The 18,910-nt window shown below is 37.8% G+C and overlaps 1 pseudogene; it reads right to left on the bottom strand.

Moving 5' to 3' along the window:
- Positions 1 to 10,067: 10,067 nt before the first annotated feature.
- LOC143690525 (growth/differentiation factor 9 pseudogene) lies at positions 10,068 to 11,349 on the bottom strand (annotated as a pseudogene).
- Positions 11,350 to 18,910: the final 7,561 nt, after the last annotated feature.

Below are 18,910 nucleotides of genomic sequence, written 5' to 3'. Positions count from 1 at the left end.
TATGGGTTACAGTTCCACAATTTCAGGTTTTTACTTCTGGCTGCTCTAAGGTACTGGAGACTAAAAGAAATACCAATATAATGATTCAGCTCACATACTCATTTGTTAAACCCAACCTTCTCTGTATTACTCCACCATCACCTTTGATCTTTTTCCCACTCCTTGTGGGTATTTGGACTATTCACTTTCTAACTTTTTCATGTTGGAAGCAGCTGTCAATAATATGGGATAGGGGAATGAAACTAGTTGATGTTCTGGAAAGGCTGGCCCCTCGCATTTCAGGACTTATCTGGTCTAGGACCCATCTGGAGGTTGTAGGTTTTTTGGAGAGTTGCCCTAGTGCATGAAATCTTTGTAGAATATTATTTAATGCCCTAGGCTTTCTTTAAGATTGGCAGGAATGGTTTTGGTTGGGGGTTGGCATGTTATGATAGGTAGCAATGTTTAAATGAAGCTTGTGTAAGAGTGACCTCCAGTGTGGCCTCTGGACTCTACTTGAACTCTCTCAACCACTGATACCTTATTTGTTACACTTCTTTTCCCCCTTTTGGTCAGGATGGCATTGTTGATCCCATGGTGCCAGGGCCAGATTCATCCCTGGAGGTCATCTCCCATGCCGCCAGGGAGACTTTCATCCCTGGATTTCATGTCTTACGTGGGGGTGGGGCAATAATTTCACTTCAGAGTTGGGCTTAGAGAGAGAAAGGCCACATCTGAGCAACAAAAGAGGTCCTCTGGAGGTGACTCTTAAGGCATGCCTTTAGGTAGGCTGAGCTTCTTCATTATATATATAAGCTTCACAATAGCAAGCCTCAAGATTAAGGGCTTGGTCTATTGACTTGGGTGTCCCTAATGTTTTGCACAGTATCCAGGGTTTCCTCAGTGGTAAAGTTTAATAGTTCCATAGTTTTTCTCCCATCCCTCATGGGACTTTGCCAATACTTTTTGGATATCATTCTCCTTTTAGTGGAGAGAATGAGGCTATGTCAAAAAGACAGAAGCAAGCTGGAAATGATTCCCCACTGACTAAATCTTGGACAATTTAAATATCAAAATAAATAATGATAGCAATGGATTATAACCCATTGAATAAAATAAAAACCCATGTGCCTATATTTGCATACATATACACAGGTATACATACATATAGATATGAATATATAAATGAATGCTGTTTCTTTCAGTAGGAAGCCAAGTAACAAATACAGAAGAAATAAAAAAGGTAACATTTTCAATAGATGTTAAAATGAATAAATAAAACTTTGACCAGGAATAGGATATTTATGTTATTTCACAGTGGAATCACTGAGAGAACACTACCCTAATAAAGAGATCAAAGTTAATATTACCGATAAATATTATGCACCTTCCAATATGATTAGTACACAATGAAAGATAGCATCACTATTGTGGTTTAACTGCCAAGAATGCATAATCCAGATCTAAGCATGAGGAAACAGTAAACACATGTTGAGGGACATTCTACAAATGACTGTACTGTATTCTTCAAAACATCAAGGTTAAAAAAACACAAAAAGGTTGAGGAACTATTCCAGATTAAAGGAGATCAAAGAGATATGACAACTAAATGCAATGCCTAGCCTTGGACTAGGTCCCAGATTGGTGGGAAAATAGCAATAAGGGATATTATTGGGACAATTGATAAAATTTCAATATGGGCTTTGGATTAGATAATAGTGTATCTATGTTAAATGTCCTGAATTTGGTAATCTTTATAAATGTCCTGAATTTACTGTAGTCATGGAAGAAAGAAATGTAGGAAAGACATAATGATGTTTGTATAGGAGGAAAGTGGTGTGTATGATGTCTCCAACTCACTCTCAAATGTTTCATAACAAAAATGCATACATAAATAGTTAGGTAGAATAATAAAACAAGTGGGGCAATATGTAAACAATTGTTGAATTTGGCTAAAGGATACACAGGAGATCTGTGTACTATTCTTGTAACTTTCCATAAAATTAAAATTATGTCAAAATAAAAAGCTATAAAATATACTAGGGTATACTAAGGGTCATTTGTTTTTTTTCAAAGGAAGAAACATTTAATTGAAGTGAGCTTCATTCCTTTCAGGCCAATAAAAGAGTAGCCCACAAGATTATTGTTCAAGAAGCTAAGACATTTCTACAACCTGGTCTAATGATTCATGTTTTTTCTTTATAAGTATTTTAATTACATTACAGAGGAAAAGAAAACAATATATATGCTTTAATTGAATTAGTTTCAGAACATACAAAATAACACAGAGAAAAAATTACTTAAAAATCTAAGGGTCATTTTTGACCAGTCATCTGCTTCCAGTGAGTTGGCAGAGATGCAACTGAAGAATTTAGAGCTGTTCAGAAGTGTTCTAGTTTGCTAGCTGCCGGAATGCAATATACTAGAAACAGAATGGCTTTTAAAAAGGGGAATTTAATAAGTTCCTAGTTCACAGTTCTAAGGCTGAGAAAATGTCCCAATTAAACAAGTCTATAGAAATGTCCAATCACTGGCATCCAGGGAATGATACCTTGATTCAAGAAGGCCAATGAAGTTTGGGGTTTCTCTCTTGAAGTGGAAGGGCACATAGCAAACACAGTCAGAGTTTCTCTCTCATCTGGAAAGGCACCTGGTGAACATGGTGTCATCTGCTAGCTTCCTCTCCTGGCTTCCTGTTTCATGAAGTTCCCTGGGAGGCATTTCCCTTCTTCATCTCCAAAGCTCTGGCTGGTGGACTCTCTGCTTCGTGGTGCTACAGCATTCTCTGCTCTCTCTGAATCTCCTTCATTCTCCAAAATGTTTCCCCTTTTATAGGATTCCAGAAACTTATCAAGACCCACCCAAATGGGCAGAGACATATCATCACCTAATCCAGCTTAACAACCACTCTTGATTACATCACATCTCCAGGGAGATGATCTGATTACAATTTCAAACATACAATATTGAATAAGGATTATTCTACCTTTATGAAATGGGATTCTGATTAAAACATGGCTTTTCTAAGGGACATACATCCTTTCAAACCAGCACAAGGAGAAGTTTCATATGTACCTGGGCATCCCTATGGAAACTTGGAGAGGCACTTATTCAACTAGAACATGCTGAGTTGCTGCCTTATTTTTGTATCCCTTTCCATAAATTTCTATATTCTTTGCTATTCCAAAAATGAAAAAAATATTTTAAAAAATGGAATTTTGGTTTAGCATATATACTCTATGAACAGAAGTCTCCTGTTGTATTATAGTTTGCCTGGTCTCAGGTGTGGAAGATGGAAATGTGGTCAGAGGTGTAGAATATTAATAAGCTGAGAAAAGGCTGTATGAGTACAGTTTAATGAAAAATATCCAAAATATATAAAGGGCTCCTACGAATCAAGAAGAAAAAGACAGATAACCCAATAGAAAATCAGCAAGGGATTTCAACAGGCACTGTAGACACTCAGAACAACATATCCAAATGGCCAATAAACACATGAAAAGGTATAATCCCAATGGAAGTAAGCAAAGCAATGCAAGTTAAACTACAATGAGATACCACTTTGTACCCACCAGAATGGCTAAAATCAAAGACCAGCAACAGCAATATGCTGTGAGTAGCCAGAAGAACAAGAATTCTCATAAATGTAATACCTGGAGACATCCCAGACTATGGTGGACAGATAATTTAAAAATATTGATAGAGATATGAATGTACCTAATCTGGATAGGACTAAGGTAAATCAGAATACAGGGTAAGGGATGATATGGTCTATATTTTAAAACTCCAACTTCTCTGAGACCAAAAGAAGAGATGTTTATTTAGTGCAAAATTTATTTTTTGTGTACACATTATCTAATTTAACTTGTATGGTCAGGTCAGTTTATTCGAACACCATAACTACATCTTTTTTTTTTCTTTTTTTCTTTTTGAGCAACAAAAGAGCCTCTCTTGGGGGTGACTCTTAGGCTAAATTTTAAGTAGACTTGACCTATCCCTTGTGGGGTTAAGTTTCATATGAACAAACCCCAAGACTGGGGGCTCAGCCTATAGCTTTGGTTGTCCACACTGCTTGTGAGAATATCAAGAATTCAACTTGGGGAAGTTGAACTTCTCCCCATTCTCTGAAGGGGGCTTTGCAAATACTTTTCCACTCACTGATCGAAAACTACATGGAATCTTGAATAGAGAATGAGATCTTGTTGGTTTCTATAGGTTAGTGTGATGTTCTGATATATCCTGGAGTAATTTGGGCAGAGAATAAAAATGTATTTGCAAAGTGTCCGTGAGGGACTGGGGAGAAAGGAGGAAATATTAAACTTCCCCACTTGGGGAATTCCTGATATTCTCAAAAGCATTAGGGACAACCAGTTTAATAGGCTGAGCCCTTGATCTTGGGGTTCACCCCCATGAAACTTCTTTCTGCAAAGGAGGCGCTAAGCCCACTTATAATTATGCCTAAGAATCACCCCCAGAGAACCTCTTTTTGCCACTCAGATGTGGCCCCTCTCTCGAAGCCAACTTGGCAAATGAACTCACTGCCCTCCCCCCTATGTGGGACATGACTCCAAAGAGTATATGTCTCCCTGGCAATGTGGGACAGGACTCCCAGGGATGAGCCTAGACCCGCATTGTGGGGATGCGAAAGCCTTCTTGACCAAAAGAGGGAAGAGAGAAATGAGACAAAATAAATTTTCAGTAGCTGAGAGATTTCAAACAGAGTTGAGAGGTTATTCTGGAGATTATTCTTATACAAGCTTCAGCTAAATATTGTTAATTGCAATGGTTTGCCATACCCCAACTAACATCATTCCCATTAACCTTAAAGAACACCTAGGACTCGAAGACTCTACAAAAGTTTCATCTACTAAGTTTACTTTCCTGAAACCTATAACCTCCAGAGGGTTCCTAGACCAGATTAAGTCCTGAAACTCAGATGGACCAGCCTCTCCAAGAACATCAACTAGTTCCATCCCACTATTCTATATTCTGGACAGCCTTCTTCAAAATGGAAAAGTTAGAATGGGCATAGCCCAGAGACCCCTATAGATTGGGAGAAGGATCAAAAGAAAAGAAGGAGTTATAACAGAAAAGATAGGATTTAATGAATGAGTATGACTGCTGAATCACTATAATGATATTTATTTTAACTTCCAGTTTTTGGAGCAACTAGAAGAAAAAATCTGAAAATGTCTAATGATAACCCATGCTGTGAAATCTGTTCTGTAACTACTTGTTAAAATGTACTTTAAAAATTATTGCTTTGGTTTTTTGTATGCGTTATATTTCACAATAAAAAACTTTAAGAAAAAAAGAGCCCATATGCTGTTGAATGGGGTGCAAATTGGTACAACCAAATGAAGGCACTTTGTCATTATCTACAAAGAGCATATTCTGTGATTCAGCAATTACCACCAGGTAAATCTTCCCTAACTTGTGTATATATGTAACTCAGGATACGTGTATAAGAAAATTCATAAAAGTATGATTTGTATTAGTCAAAAAGTGGAAACAATTCAAACTTCCATCAACAATAGAATGGATAAATAAGCTGTTGGGTATTCATTCAATGAAAATTCTCCATAGCAATTTAAATGAATCAACTGCAGCTGGAAACAACAGCAGTCAATCTCAGAAACATTATACTGAGAGAAAGAAGCCAAACCAGAAACGAATAGATGCAGTATAATTCTGTTTTTATCAACTTCAAAAAGCAAACAAACAACAACAACAAAAAAAAGCTATAGTGTTTAGGGTTGCATATAGAAGAGGCACAACTGTGAAAGAAAGCAAGGAAAGGCTGGCCCCCAAAATCTACCCTAGCAAGGTGGAGGATGGGTGATAGTTGAGAGAGCCATGCAGTGGGCTTTTGTGATCTGGACCTGGAGAAGATTATTTTAATTCCTTTCACTTTACATATTTGTTTTGTACAGTTTATTGTATATATGTTATCTTGCATTTAAAAAGATTAAATATTCTTTAAGGAACCTAATCCTGTCAGCCCTATCTCTATCAATGTCTGTTATGAGTCAAATAAGAGAAGTAAAAGCATTTTTTAAACTTTAATTCACATATGTTTATACTGTTGTCATTTCTATTAATAATAGGCAAATACTTACAAAGAATGGAGAAGCCATTTCTGACAATGACAAAACTAGAGTAGCATATCCTGATTTGGAAAATCACATTTCTCAGGGAATAATGGCTACCAGGCAAGACTATATTATAATAAATTCATCCTATCTAGATCAACTGGCATCAAAAGTGCAAACAGATAACTTGGCCATTTCCTTTTCCTTTTTAATTTGACTAGTAATGCTCATTGATATGAGTTTGGGGCTGGCTAAAGATGTGAAGATTAAATCAGAAACTCAAGGTAAGAATTGAGAAACAAGGAAGAAAGTTCTTATTGGAGACTTAGAAGCACGAATTAAATTATATTTCTTCTGATTTCCTGTGCCTAGCTGTTTCTGTATACAATTACTACTTATTATTGATAGCATCTATAGTAAGATCAATAAAAAATAGTAATTGCAGACATAGAATTTTATAAAATGTTTTATTTTATACCATTCATTTTGTGAATTTGGTGGGGATCTTTTCTTCAATTCTCTCTGTACCCTACCACATCTAGAATCATGTTACATATTTTTAATTAATTAATTATTAATACATTTCTTTCATTATGCCATTCTCTCTTCAGTGATTTGGTAACAAACATAAAGACAGGCGCATTTATGGAAGAAATTATTTGAAAATAGCCCCTTGCAGCTTTATTCTAGAAATTTAGAATCATCTGCAATTTCTGTCTTTCTCACACCCTTAATAATTAATCAGGAACCTTGTCTTCCTGACTGTTTTATCTTTTAAACACCTCTGGATTCTGTATTTCCTTCCTTCTCAATGGAAATGGTTTTAAAGTCACCACTCCCTCCTAGGACCTATTAAAATAACCTTCCCACTGGCTTCTCTGCTAATTTCTCACTCTCCTAATTCATTCTTGATGTGAAACACTTTCCAGAACACATGATACCATCATGTCAATCCCTTTCCCAGAAATTCTGATGGCCCATTCCAACTTCATGTTTCATCTTTTTTGCAGCACTCCCCTACCCCTTGTCACCACAGACCCCACAGATAACTTATGCTGCAATTACAATGAACCTTTGCACATTCTCCCATCCCAACCTTCCTAGGATATGCAATCCAATTCTTTCCTGCCCATCAAATGTCTTCTATTGTCCCAAAGTAAGCATCATAAGTAATTGTTGAATGTAAGGCTGTTATATCTCTATGAGCATGTATCTCCTCCCCCTCCACCCCGCAGTAGTTAACTGCTTTCTGCTTGGAGGTCTCATGGCACTTTTTCCCTGTATCAATTTTGTTTTGTAACTCTTTATTCTTCAAGAACAGTAGCACTGTTCTTGTTCACTGTTTGAAATTGAATATTGCCTAGTGTTCAATAAAATGTAACTTTTCTTCATTATTATTATCTTTTCTTTTATAAGCCATAAAACCAGTGTTAACAAAAGGATAAGGAAACTCCTTTTTGGGCAAGCCATGGCTGCTGCTTAAGAAGAACTGATTATTTCATTTCAGTTTTCTAACCACCTGAGTAGACAGCAAATAATGACTGAGCCCTTCCTCTGTGCCTGTCACTGTACCAAGGACTGGGGAACAATGAACCATAATCCCTTTTTCATGCTTCTCCATACCTGGCGGAATAATAAAACTGCCATGATTTTGTCTGAGAATAGTACTTTCCCATTTGTCTTCATTCATCGGAGATGCTGGAATATCCCATGCAGGAAGGATCAGCTCATCTCTATTATCTTAGCCTTTAATTAATAATAGCTCCTTTCATCATAGATGCTCATAAAAGCATTTCTCAGCTTCTCTGTCCTGAGGTTTTCAAGGTATCCCCAAATAATCTGATGAAAAGTAAAACACTTTAGTTTTGATTATGTGAAATTGATTCTCAGCACATGTTGTCCTTACTCAGCAGTATTACCACTAACCTTACTGAGTGGAACCAGTTATGCTTAAGACCCCATCATGTGACCATGGAGCTCGCTAGTCCTCATTTGAGTGAAATCTTTTACATTTACAACCCTTTTAGAAGGTAAATAATCACAGATCCTCAAAGAAGCTTTACTCTTAGCAATCAGTTCTTACAGTGGGCTATACAAGTTACGATACTATGGCATTCCTTTTGTTTAAGAGAATAATTTCCCTTCCTTTCCAATGTCATTAAGTTTGATACATTTTTTAGCCCACATAAATAGATTTAAGAAAAGATTTATGTTAATTATTAAACACACACATTAAATTCTCATCTCCAAAACCTGGCTCAGAATGGAAACCAATCATTCTGGAATTTATTGCTTTTATGTATATATGTTATTTAAAGAGAAGGAGGAATATAACAGAGAAGATAGGATTTAACAAATAAGTATGACTGCTGAATCATTATACTGATATTTTTGTTGGTCTCCAGTGTATTGGAGCAGCTAGAAGAAAAAAAAATTGTGGAACTATAACCCAAATTTGAAAGTCTGTTCTATAACTACGTGTTAAAATGTACTTGGAAATTGTATGCTATATTTCACAAAAATAAAAAATAAATTGAAAAGAAGAATAACCTCCAGGATAACCTCTCAACTCTGTTTGAAATCTCTCAGCCACTGAAAATTTATTTTGTATCATTTCTCTCTCTCCACTTTTGGTTAAGAGGCTTTCTCATTCCCATAATGCTGGGTCCCAGCTCATCCCCAAAAGTCATGTCCCACAGTGCCAGGGAGATTTACACCCCTTGGGGTCATGTCCCATGTAGGGGGGAGGGCAGTGAGTTCACCTGCCGAATTGGCTTTGAGAGCAAGGTCACATCTGAACAACAAAAGAGGTTCACTGGGGGCGACACTTAGGCCTAATTTTAAGTAGGCTTAGCCTATCCTTAGCATGAAAAAGTTTCATAGGGCAAACCCCAAGATCAAGAGCTCAGCCTATTGAATTGGTTGTCTCCACTGCTTGCGTGGATATCAGGACTTCCCCAGAAAGGGCAGTTTAATGTTTCTTCCTATCTTTTTTATTCTCTGCCCAAGTTACTCTGGGATGTATCAGGGTATCACACTAACTTTTACAAACCAACAAGATCTCACTCCCTGTTAAAAATTCCATGTAATTCTGATGTTAGAATAAACTGACCATACAAGTTAAATTAGATAATGCATTACCCCAAATATAAATTTGGTACCAAATAAACATCTCTCCTTTTGGAGAATGACCTCATTCTAGTGTCGGTAATTCCATCTGCAATGACTCTACTTTCAAATAAGATCATTTTCTGAAGTACTGGGAGTAAGGGTTTCAACATTCTTTTGGGTACACCATTTAACACATAACACCCCTTATTGGCTAGAATTGTGTCACAAATATGTGCTGAAACCAATCTCGGGCAGGGGAATGGGATCTTCATGATTGATTTAGACCACTAAGAATTTAGCTCCTGGAGTATCCCCTAAAATGTCTAGCCCCATGGAGGAGGGTGGTTATGTGAACAAGAATGGAGTTCTGTTAAGACAAAAAAAAGCTAGGAAATTGATTGCTGATTAGGCAAACAGTATCTGCTACAGGGAGTTAAGCATACACAGTTCTATGAAGTGGAAGAGGGAAAGGCCCAAAATACAATAGGAATTTATTCTCCCATTGAATAAGATAACAGGACTCTGAATTGTCTATTTATAGATGCCATTCCATCCAAGATGTATGCTAATTAAGATTTTTTTCCCCTTTTCATCAAAACCAAGTCTCCAATGAAAAGAAAACTTCATTCGTGGTAAGAATAAAAGCAAAAAATTAAAAAAAACCTTAAATCTCTCTGAAGCAATCAAATTTCATCTAAATGTGGACATAAAAAAGGCTCTGTGGCCGCAACTGGTGCTATCCTTCACACTAATGGCTTCCATAGAATGTGCTAGTCTACACTGGCACCTCCCTATACAACATGACATTTGACACATGATGCTTTTCTCCTGAAGGCACAGCATTTACTTAGCCCAAAGAGACTCAAGGATTTAAAGGACCACATGTTAATGACAGGTGCACTCAGTAGCAGTCATCTCCTCATAGTCTTTATAAGCAGTTGAGCCATTGGGCTCAATGGCCAAAATAGATGGCCTTGGCACAGAGGAGTCGAGCTTCTTATAGATGATGTTCTGTGCCCTGATGTGAACCAGAGGGCCTACCACTGCCCAACTGCCCTTGAAGAGTCCCTTTACAGTAGCAAGGGCTATATCTGCACAGGGCCACAATCCATTTGTCCACTTCAGCTGACTAAAGCTAAGTTGAAATTCATGGAGCTCATAGTCATCTTGGAGAAACAGAAATTGTTTGACGTAGTCACTCAGATTGAAGGAAGTTGGAACCAGGGGCTTCTTCAATTCAGAGCTGACAATTTTCTGACCTGTCCAGTGATGGGGAGATCTTCCCCCCACCCCTTGTGCTGTGGGATAGGTGAGAGACCTGCCTTCTGGTCAAGACCTCATGAAGAACTCCTCTTATACTGCATAAACACTTGTGTCGTTCAGGTACAGGAGCAATGACGGAGGTGTCCAACCACACATGTTAACTGGACTGTCCTGTGGTGAAGGATGCTGCAGCCAGTCGTTTGCCTAGGTCAAGTTTACAGACATGAGAATGCTTCTATTGGTAGAAGCCACTAGTGGCTGAAGGAGAGTAGTCACACCAATCTCAATCCATTTGTGTTTCTCTATAAAGTTGAACTATGAGTTAAAGGTAAATGAGTACAGAGCTCTAGGGATGAGTCTTGTTGGAAGAATTTGGCTCCTTTACAACAAGGTTACACACACATTTAACAGAAGAGGGAAAAGAAACAGTTGTTGAAAGTATATAGCAAGACTAACTCGAGTAAGTGTTCAAGAGCGGTAGCATGATCCAGGTTAGAGAGCAGGTCCCCAGATGGAGGGGTTCCTATCACCGGCTTCCCAGTAGCCTGCTTGTGCTGGGTACAGGAGGTGACAAGCCGGACAGCGTTGTAGAGGTGACATCTGTTGGATTCAGGGATTCCTTCCTTGGTAGCATATGCCTTATAGAGCCTCTTCATGAAGTGCAGTGCTCTGGAGTAGAGCTGCAAGCTAGAGATCCCTTTCTCCTGTCAGCCAGAAGCTTGAAGAGAGGAGGAAGGAGACCAGATTGGTCTCTCTCATCTAGAGTCTGCATTAAGGACCATGACTTGGCCTCAGCTTCCACCTCAGCATTGGCTTCAATCTGAGCTTCTGCCCTAGAAGCATGAGAAACAAGGCTTATAGAAAAACACAGCCAGGAAAAGCAGCAAAACCAAAGAAGGAACATTGAGCCCTTTCCCTAGGGCAATGCTCGTGTTATACTCATCTTTTATCAATATCTGTTATCATTGCCACCAGGCACACACAAAAAATACCTGTCAATAGAAATTTTGTATTTACCTAATACCTGTTAATAGAAAGTCTATCAATAGAATGACCAAGTATGCTAACAGGGGTACCATGTCTCCTTTTTCCTACCAATGTTAGTACAAAACAACTAATTTTTTGCAGTAATGGTTAATTCACAGTTGCTCGGGTGTCTAATGTCTTAAGATTTAGTGCTAAAAGGGGATCATATCTTGCTTAATTTAATATACAAACATATGGACATTAGTTACATTGTCTACTATTCTAGTATTATGGTTGTGGTTTATTTATTTAAATAATATTCATTATCAATGTATGTTATGCCAGACACTGCACAAAGTTCTGGAAATACACAGTTTGGCAAAAACAGGGTTCTCATGAATAGATGTACTCTGTAGGCTTGAAGGATTTACTCTCCTGAGGGATACCATATTTTAAAAATCTTCCAAATGAAAATAGATCCTGTAAGAACTAAGAAAGAAAGGAAAAATAAAAGAATAAGCCAAATCTCTTCAAGGGAGAAAAAGCCTCCCTTGTATTTAAAGAGTTATTTCTTAAAATCATCTTGTGGAGGTCAGTTTATATTGTAAAGAAAGCTATTGGGAAATACAGGACTCACTTAGTCTCTGTTGCTTTCTTTCCATAGATGGTAAACACTTAATGTGCCCAAACCTATGATATCATCTACCATTACACCTTTGGAAATAGTTATCTCATTATTAAATGCAAATAGAAAAATGAAAGGGGAAGAAACATGGTACACAGCAAATACGTGTCTTCCCAGCTAGTAAAGCATAATTTTTAAAGAATAAATTTGTGTTCCATAAATGGTCTTACAATGGTAAGACCTCAGATAGGGGCTTTCTTTAATAATTAGTCAATTTAGACAACTTCCTACTGTTTACTACAGTGTTATGTTTAACATTTCCTTGAATATTTTATACTGAGAAAAATAAAGAGAATTCATTTCTCCTTGTCCATTTGTAAAATTTACATTTGAAGTCTCCTCCTTGAGTTTTTGGAGAGAAATTCCAAAGGAAAGCCCTGAGGCTAGAAACAAAGATAAAATTTTGAAATTATTCTCAACTGAAAGTGCATTCAAATGGCAGTTTTTATTCATATGCTTGAAACTCAAAATTGCCTAACATTAAGCAGGAAAAATTACATAAACTCACACAAAATTTAAGTGCATCCTTTAGTTCAATCCAATCTGATTAAATAAACACATTGCAAAAATCCAGATTAAGGTAAATGAGGGTGTGACTGAAGACAGTAGCGATGGGAATAGAAAGATAGAGAGGTGAGCAGTACTGATGCACAGGATAAAATGCAAAACTCCCAACATAAAAAACCCTCACAATTGGGATTCTGATGGTCTTTTCTGCTTCATCTTTTGCCACATGAACCCATTTTCCAGCCATTAAAAACTAGTTTGGATTCCCTACACCCTTTATATTTCCATGCTCTTTTTTTTTTTTGGTGGAGGCAGTGGGGGGGGGGCGGATCACTTCATTGAGAAGTTGTAGATTTATAGAACAATCATGCATAAAGTATAGGATTCCTATACACCACCCCACCACCAACACCTTGCATTGTTGAAAAATATTTTTTTGCAACAAATGATAGCAAATGTTTATAATTATGATATTAATTAAAATCCACAGTTTAACTTAGGATTTACTGCAGTATGTAGGGCAGGTCCATGGATTTTTTTAAAAATTTATTCTGTTACCCTATATACAATGTAACATTTTCCCCTTTAATCATATTCAAATACATATTTCAGTGCTGTTTTATGTTCACAATGCAGTTCTAGTTTGCTAGCTGCTGGAATGCAACACCCCAGAGATGGTATGGCTTTTAATAAAAGGGGATTTATTTAGTTAAAAACATGTAGTACTTCAGAGGAAAAGCAGCTAATTTTCAACTGGGGTTCTTTCTAACACGGGAAGGCACAGGGTGATCTCTGCTGACCTTCTCTCCAGGCCTCTGGGTTCCAACAACTTTTCCCAGGGTGGTTCCTTTCTGCATCTCCAAAGGCCTGGGCTGAGCTGCAAGTGCTGAGATGAGGTATGCTGAGCTGCTTAGGCTGTGCTACATTGAACTCTCTTATTTAAGCATCCAGCCAATTAAATCAAACCTCACTCATTGCAGCAGGCACACCTCCAAGCCAACTGCAGATGTAATCAGCAACAGATGAGCTTCACATGCCATTGGCTCATGTCCACAGCAACAGAACTAGGCATCTTCACCTGGCCGAGTGGACTCCTGAACCTAACTACCACAGTTGTGGTACCATCATCACCAAAACATTTCCATCATTCCAAATAGGAACGCTGTACATTTTAAGCCCCAATTTACCATTCCTATCCCCATCCTGTACCTATACCTTTATTCTAGATTCTGACTCTGTGAGTATGCTTATTCTAATTATCTCAAATTAGTGAGATCATGAACATTTGTCCTTATGTGTCTGGCTTATTTCTTTCAATCTGATGTCTTCATGTTTTTGCACGTATCGGGACTTCATTGCTTTTTATGGCTGAATAATATTCCATTATACACACACACACACACACACACACACACACACACACACACCACATTTTATTTATCCATTCATCAGTAGTTGGACACTTGGGTTGCTTCCATTGTTTGGCAATAATGAATAATGCCTCTATGGACATCAGTGTGCAAATAGCTGTTCAAGCCCCTGCTTTCAATTCTTTTGGCTATATACCTACTAGTGGTATTGCCAGGTCATATGGAAGTTCTATACTTAGATTTCTGAAGAATCACCAAACTGTCTTCTATAGTGGCTGCACCATTTTATATTGCCATGAGAAATGAGTAAGTGTTCCTATTTCTCTGCAAACTCTCCAAGACTTGTTATTTTCCATTTTTAAAAATAGCTGCCATTCATATGGGTGTGAAATATCTCATTGTGGTTTTGATTTGCATTTCTATGATGGCTAATGATGTTGTACATCTTTTCATGTGTTCTCTGGCCATTTGTATAACTGTGTTGAAGAGATATCTGTTTAAGTCTTTTGCCCATTTTAAAATTAGGTTGCTTGTCTTACTGTTGTGAAGTTGAAGGATTTCTTTATATAAACTGGATGTTAGTCCTTTATCGGATATGTGGTTTCCAAATATTTTCTCCTATTGTGTGGGTTATCTTTTTATTTTCATGATAAAGTCCTTTGAGGAACAGAAGTTTTTTGTTTGTTTTTGATGAGGTCTATTTATCTATTTTTTCTTTGTTGATTGTGTTTTGGGTGTAAAGTCTAAGATGACCATTGCCTAGCACATGGTCCTGAAGCTTCTTCCAATACAGATTCTTCTAGGAGTTTGACAGTGCTGGCTCTTATATTTAGGTTTTTGATCCATTTTGAGTTGATATGCATATATGGTGTGAAGTAGGGTCCTCTTTTACTTTTCTGCAAATAAATATCCAGTTTTCCCAAAACCATTTATTGAAAAAATGATTGCTCTTTGCTACCTTGTCAAAAATTTCTACTAGACTCTCACATTGTTCATTCATTGTTTTCCCGATATCTTATAGTTATTTCTCTGTATCTTCCTTCATCTCCTTAAACATTTTAAGATCATTTTTTTAGAAGCTTCGTTCCATTTGTTCACATTCTCGTCTTCATTGATATTTTCTGTATTTTTATCCTCTTCCTTTGAATGGGCCATCATTTCCTGTTTCTCTGTCTTGCACTCTTTCTTTGCACACTGTACATTTTAAAAGTTAAAAGTGTGGATTTACTCCCTGTGATGTCTGTTTCTTGATTTGTAACCAGCTGGTATTATCAGGGATTTTCTTGAGCTCCAGCCCTCCCGTCAGGAAGGTCTGCCCAATGCAAATGCAGTGTGCAGGGTTTCCCCTGTCTTTCTGGGCATCTGTCTTGTCCTGGGCTCTTGTTTATTAGTTGTTTTAGAGTTCCCCTGTTTGTAGGAGTTTGGTTGTCCCCTCTTTTTCCCAGAGGACAGAGCTCCCTCTCCCAGGTATCAAAAGCCAGCAGGCCATGTCCTAGAGTGTTAGTCTCCAAAGTTGTTAACACTCCTTTCATTGGCTCATGCTCTTTTTCCCTAGAGGGCAAATTCTGGGAGAAGGGTCACTGCAAGGAGAGCTTTCCCAGTTTGGTCTTTCCCAGCCAAAGTAGGGCCAGGATCCCATGAAAAGGGTGCAGACAAACTCCAAAGTGTCCTATGGAGGGGATCAGGAAGGGTGCCAAAAACTTCTCTGATGGCTCCCCAAAGCTGAGCTTTCCTGGGCTGCCCAGCAAATGCAGCCCATGAGCTAACTTTCCCCCACAGACGTGAGGAAATCCTACGTCTTTAACTCTCCACCTCCTCTGCCCCTGTCAGGGGAAGGCTGAAACAATGGCTGCTGCCACCTTTGTCAGGGGCAGTTTGAAATCATAGCTGCCTTCAGAGTCAGGACTCAGCAATCTGAATTCACTAATCAGAAACCTGGATCAGTGATAGGTTGTGCACACCCCTTTTCTTGGGGAAGAGGATTTTTATGTCCCTTTCTGTTAGCAGTAGCTAACCAGGGGCTGGACCCCAAAGTGGCCTGCCATAATAGTGGGGGATGGGCATCAGCAGGGGCAGCAGGCAGAGAGTAATTTATAGTTTCTTTTTGACATTGTTTATCAGCCTCTCCTTCTCACTCTTCTCTAGATGCCGTACAGTGTTCTTCTGGCCTGTGGAGTTTCAAAATAGTTGATTCAGACAGTTTCTGCCTGTTTAATAGTTGTTTTGTTGGGAAGAGTAAGTCCTGGAGTTCCCTACTCCCCTATCCTCCCCAGAAGTCCCTGCCTTTCCATAACTTTTATTCCAACATTTTATTTTGGGTGCTACCAAATTTAAAGTTTCAAAAAGTTTTACAGTAAGCACCCATATTTCTACCACCTAGATTCTATAGTTAACATTTTGCTGTACTTGTTTTTTTCATATATCTGTCTTTCTATCCATAAAAGTAAATTGCAGTCACCAATACTCTTTCCCCTGAACACTTCAGCATGTATATTCATTACTAGAGATCAGAATTTGTCTATGGCATTTTATCTTTCTTTTGAGGTAAAATTCACATATGCTAAAATGCACAAATCTTAAGTACACCATTCACTGAATTTTGACAAATTCATACAGCTGTGTAATCCAACCCCCTTTTAAGATATAGAACTTGACCGTCATTCCAGAAATTTTCTTCATGCCTTGTCTCTGTCCGTCTCAGTCCTAATTGTCCACAGGCAATCACTGCTGGGGTTTTTCTTCCACAGAAATGAGATTAGTCTTATCTATTGTAGGACTTCATGTAAACTGAATAATACCATATACGCTCTTTTGTGGAAGGCTTCTCTTACCCAGTGTAATGTTGGGTGTATCAATTCTTCATTCTTTTTTTAGTATTCCACTGTATGAATATATCACAGTCTGGTTATCCATTCTCTTATTGACAGACACCTGGGCAGTTTCCAGTTTTGGGCTACTATGAATAAAGCTACAATGAGCATTCTCATTCAAGCCCTTTTTAAGGAAGCATATGTTTTCATTCCCTTTGGGTAAATACTAGTGTAGTTGCTAGGTCATAGGGTACATATATGTATGACTTTTTAAGTAATAGCCAATCTCTTTCCAAAGTGGAAACACTATATTTGGTGGTATTAGTCTTTTTAATTTTGGCCATTATAGTGGGTAGGTAGTGGTATCTCATTGTGGCTTAATTTGTATTTCCCTGGTGTCTGATAATGTCAAGGCCTTTTCATATGCCCATAGGGTATTGTATATAGTTACATACATTTTTGAAGTGTCTTTCAAATCTTTTGTTCATTTTTAATTGTGTTATTTGTCAGTTTTTGAGTTTAGAAGCTCTATAATTAATCTGGTTACTAGTCCTTTGTTAGATACAAGTTTTTCAAATATTTTCTCCAGTCTGTGGCTTGCCTATTTTATTAATGGTGTCTTTTAATAACCATGAGTTTTTAATTATGATGAAGTCAGTTTACCATTTTTTTCCTTCTATGGCTATTGTTGTCTGAGAAACCTCTGCCTATTCCCAAGATGTAGAGATATTCTCCTATGTTTTCCCTTGAAATCTTCATGGTTTTAGCATTTATGTTTAGGTCTATAAATTACTTGATTTACTTTTTCGTATACAGTAGAGGTAGAGGCTGAGATTCATTTTTTTTCCATATCAATATATAGTTATTCCAGGACTATTTGTTGAAAAGACCTTCCTTGTACCATAGAATTGCTTTGGTGCTTTGTCAAAATCATGTGACCCAGTAAGTGTGCACCTATTTTGGGGCTCTCAATTCAGTTGTGTTGATCTATTTGTTATTTGTGCCAGAATCACAATTTATTGGTTAGTATAGCTTTATAGTAAATCCTAAATTCACTTGGTGTAAACTTTGTTCTTTTTTTCCTGTTTGCTTTGCATTCTAGGTCCTTTGTATTCCCATATAAATTCTATAATCATTGGACAATTTCTACCAAAAAACCCTCCTGGGATTATAATGCAGATTGCATTGACCTATACATAAATTTTGTGTCTGTACCTTTTTTCTAAATGTTTTTCCCTCCTGTGCCTTTTCATATGCTGATCCCTCTGCCTGAAGCTTAGTTTTTCTATTTTCCCTGAAATGCAACCCCTGCTCTTCAGGATTCAGTTCAAGTAGCACTTCTGTGAAGTTTTCCCAGTTTACCTGCGCTGCAAGCACAATTAATTACTTACTTCTTCTGAGCGCCACAACTGGTTGTACATATTTCAATGCCACTTAAAATTTTGTATTATAATTGCTTTGATTACATTATCTTACTTCCTCACTAACCTGGAAGGTCATGAGAAGAGACCAATAAATTATTCAGCATTATTTCCCATCACCTAGTATGATAACTAACCTTAAATTATTATCCATTGTGTGAGTCAAGGTTCTTTAGAGAAACAGAATGAACAGGAAAAATATGTAAATACGAAATTTATAAAGGTGTCTCACGCAACCATGGGAATGGAAGATTTCAAAATCCACAGGGCAGGCTGTGAAGCTGGTGGCTCTGAGGAAGAGTCTGGATGAACCAAGAGAGGCTCACTGGTTGAAGAAGCAGGAATGAGTCTCTCTTCTTCCTTAAAAGCCTTCAACTGATTGAACTATCTTGTTGTAGGAGATAGGCCTTGGTTGACTGCGGATGTAATCAACCACAGACGCAATCAACTGATGGATGATTTAATCAACCAGTTACAAAATATCCTTGCAGCAATGGACAGGCTTGCCTGACCAGACAACTGGGCATAATCCTTTGGCAAAGTTGACACCAGACCCTAACCATCACATCCATTAACCTCCTTGTTGTGTATCTCCTATATGACAGGTAGTGTCTTCACTGGAAGACACAGAAAACACATGTACACATCTGAAATCCAACAATTTCAGATAACCTAAGTGATATAAAGAAAATAAAACTAGGGGAAG

The sequence above is a fragment of the Tamandua tetradactyla genome, chromosome 7 (assembly GCF_023851605.1).
Source record: "Tamandua tetradactyla isolate mTamTet1 chromosome 7, mTamTet1.pri, whole genome shotgun sequence".
Lineage (NCBI taxonomy): Eukaryota > Metazoa > Chordata > Mammalia > Pilosa > Myrmecophagidae > Tamandua > Tamandua tetradactyla.
The sequence above is the reverse complement of the archived record's forward strand: the minus strand, read 5'-3'. Positions and strand labels throughout refer to the sequence as shown.